At 37.5% G+C, this 3,903-nt stretch overlaps 1 protein-coding gene across 1 annotated transcript in view; it reads right to left on the reverse strand.

Annotated features, from left to right (window-relative positions):
- zap70 (zeta chain of T cell receptor associated protein kinase 70) overlaps positions 1 to 3,903 on the reverse strand; it is a 33,204-nt gene that overhangs the window by 28,110 nt on the left and 1,191 nt on the right. Inside the window, exon 2 of the mRNA XM_014007371.1 lies at positions 1,984 to 2,051. The gene's annotated coding sequence lies outside the window, so the exon portion shown is untranslated. The remainder of the gene's footprint in view (positions 1 to 1,983; positions 2,052 to 3,903) is intronic.

Genomic DNA, 3,903 nt, shown 5'->3' on the forward strand with positions numbered 1-3,903 from the left:
CCTCTAGTAATATATTTACTGAGGAAAATGGTGACGTGTTCAATACTTATTTTACCCGCTGTATAATATCCTAAACGTCTATATAAAAATATCAAATACATTAAATGAAACGTGGGCAGTACTTGCAATTTTATCTATAAAACTGCAATTGCAGCTTAATGCTGCTCTAGCTGCCCTCACTGCCCACTTGTTGTCTTGCACATCAAACACAAGTGTACAAACCACCAGCTCACATCCTCTCAACTAAAACATAATATATTAAAAAATTTAGCAGTTCCGGGGAACACAACGGTTTTTACAGAACCGTATTTATGAATCAGTCAAAGCTTAACAATCAAAAAAAAATTGTCCTTATCACCCAAAATTAGTTTTAAATAAAATTTATATAAAAATGCACGTCCTCTGGCATCCGTCCAGAATGCTGCAGCACCACGTGCACCCCAACTTCCCACCTCCATGTTCTGAACAGAGATTTACTGTAGTTACAGTTTTCCTGGCTTCTTCAAATGTATCAAATGTTGAGGGATTTAGCTAGTAAAGGTGGGGGGAAAATACTTAAACTGTGCTAAGAGATTTGTGCTTCTGCTCTATAACTGTGGCACCGTTTGTGCTTCAACAGAACACCGAACGTGAGTGATGAGTTAGGAGCGGGAACGTTTTTGCAGAAGCCGCCTCTAATTCAGGCCAGTTTCACCRATGCATCCGTAAGACCCCGAGAGCAGAGCGGGGTCGAAATATTTCAGGCCTTTTCTGCTGAAAACGACAGCAAAAAAATCACACAAAACCAGGTCATGCCAAAAACACCAGGGACTCAGCAACACACCATTAGGTCAGAGGTTTAATTGTACTTTTTGAACAATACAAGGAACATTTTGTTTAGATGGTTCAGATCAAATCGTGACCATTCTACGTGGTTCTAAGAGTATTTAGGTCACCATTTATTCTGTGGCRTTACCAGGAAGCTAGCTGCACGTAGCTCGAAATTTTCCTTCATACATCGGTCGGTGAGAATGTGTTATCTGTCTCGTATGTGAAAGTGCTTTGTCTTTGTTTCAGTAATGGTTCATAAATGTTTAATGTGGCTGGATTTGGATCAAAAAGCTGATCTGCTTATCAGATCAGAGGCCTAAATGACCCGCACCGAAGCCTAATTTAATGAACAATTGACATTGGAAAAAAAAAAAAAATGCTTGATTCCCATCGTTCTATTTCAAACTAAAAAAGGAATTTCTAGAGATTTAAAACCACAAACATGCAAAATAATGAAAAGAAAAGAAAAGAAAAGAAAAGAAAAACCCTTGTTGCAAGTTTCCAAATATCCTGCAGACAAAAAAGGCACATTTTTGTTGGAACTTTTTGCTTAAAATGTGCCTGATTTAAAAATAAATATAGAATAACTGTGAACACGTTAATAACGAGCACATTTTACGCCATCGTCTCTTGACTGTGGCTGGCACTTTCTGCAAATACGTTTCAGTCCAGCACTAAAAAAAAATACATCCCGTGTGTTAAGGAAAAGTTACAAGCAATAAAACACACACACACATACACACACACATGGATCTTTTGGGTGTGTTAAGTTTTCAGCTTTAGTTTTCTATTCCAAGGCACAATGAAAGCAGCTATTTATATTTTGCACATAAAATGGCTGCTTGCTTGTCTGTGTCAGAGCAACAATGCCTCAAACAGATATTGCTTTTTACACCTCATGAACAATTTAAAATAATACTTTTAGAATTTAAACAAGCGACAAGTGGGAATATATCACAAAATAAAGCAGATTTCCATATTTCACTGGGATAAAAAAAATGAAATATAAATTCAACAACAAACTGCACAAACGGGTCATTTGTTTCATTATGCCGCTATCGCTTTCACCTTACCAACACCAAGTTTATTAATCTGGTTTGTGTTTTTCCACACGAGCAGATTTTAATACACGTTTGTTTTCAACTTGTTCAAGACAGAAACAAAAGAACTCACCTCTCACCGCCTCACAGCTGTGATGTTGTTGGTTCAGAGACGTAGATGCATCTGTTGATCTTACAGCRCTGTAAGATGAAGGGGTGTAGACAAACATCAATCAAGTCATACACTCACACACATATACACACAACGGCAACGTCTGATCTCCAATCAGACCGACTGCCACCTGTGCAACTTAAACATTTAACGCATTCTGTTCAGAACGATGTGCTGCTCCTGTTTATTTTTATTGTGCTATCTTGCTGAGAAACAAATATATACATATTGACCACATGGTAATGGAGCTTTGTTTTCTTCTTCCCGTGCATTTGTGAAAGTCAAAAAAACAACAACAACTAGACATGGGTTTTTACAATGTAAAAACAAGTGTGCATTGCCATGTAATTGCAGCATGGCTTTGCCTGCAGCATTGGACTTGCAGAATGAACTTTGACCAAGTTCAAATATGTTTTCTAAACTAGCTTGTGCCTGTCACGTCAGCAGGTGTTTTTAATTAAGGTAAATGAGTTACAGTATGAAGTTGGAGGAGATTTTTTGTTAACATTGCATTAGCTGGGTTTTGAACCTTGATCTCCCACATAAAAGTCCATGACATAGACCATTAGGCCAGTGGAGCTGTGGAAGAAGCTGTTGTCAGGGTTTGGTTTGTATGTGTGCAGAAAGAGGCCACATTGCCAATACAATTATTGACACTAAATTGCATAATATTACAACAATAGAGCAGTATTAAGACAGTATTATAGTAAAACACCAAAATACAATCATATTAGTATTGTAAACATAGAACAATTTAGATTAAATATTATTAAAGTATGGAGCAGTACCAAGCTGAGTACAGCATGGGGCAGTGTTGGACCATTACAAGGCCCTATTGACTCTCATTATATGAATTTGGAATAAAGTTTAAACATTAACATTTCAAAAACTACAAGTTGTACAGGTACCAATTGCATAGCAATCATTTGGCACAGGACCTTTACAGACAGAAATTACAATGGCAGCTGTAGGACAATGTATGCAGGACTTTCAGAATGAACTTTGACCAAGTTCAAATGTGTTTTCTATATCAGCTTGTGCTTGTCACGTCAGCAGGTGTTTGTAACCAAGGCAATTGTGTGACAATATGAAGTTTGAAGAGATTTTTGTTAAAGCTGCACTAGCTGGATTTGAACCCTGATCTCCCGCATGAAAGCCCACAGTGCTCATCATGAGACAGTATTACAGTAAAACATTATAATACAATCATATTAATATTGTAATCACTGAACTACTGAGTATAAATATTATAAAACCATGGTGCAGTACCATATTGTGTAGATGCAGCAGGGGCAGTATTGGACCATTAAAAGGCTCCACTGACTGCCATTATAATTTATTAAACATTAATATTTCAAAAACTATAAGTTTTACAGGCACCAAAAGGCATAGCCATTATTTGGCACAGGGGCTTTACAGATATAAATTACAATGGCAGCTCCAGGACAAAGTATGCAGGAGGAGAAGCATGGCAAAGTTGAGATGACTTGGATGGGAAACGAATCACAATAGTGTGCATTGCATTGGCAATGCACACTGATTACATTTTTTTGAACACATTCAGAGATCAGAGCAGCTGCACCTGCAACACTCACACTCTTCAGATCTACACGTAACCAATTTAATCATCCACACTTGACTTAAAACTTTAACATTTAGAAATTGTTGGAATACACAGAAATGCTGGACAATAGTCCATTGGGCTCTAAATTATCAGATGCAAAAGATGTTTGTTGGAATAAAGTTTGAACACAACAAACTCCCAAAATTTTCTGTTTAATTCACATCATAAAAACATATAAGTAGAAAACTGCCTGGTCAGTGGGGGCCAGTGAGGGGGGCCAATTAAATTTACAGGGGGGGCCACGGCCCCCCTTAGTC

Source organism: Austrofundulus limnaeus, unplaced genomic scaffold (genome assembly GCF_001266775.1).
Source record: "Austrofundulus limnaeus strain Quisiro unplaced genomic scaffold, Austrofundulus_limnaeus-1.0 Scaffold41, whole genome shotgun sequence".
Classification (NCBI taxonomy): domain Eukaryota; kingdom Metazoa; phylum Chordata; class Actinopteri; order Cyprinodontiformes; family Rivulidae; genus Austrofundulus; species Austrofundulus limnaeus.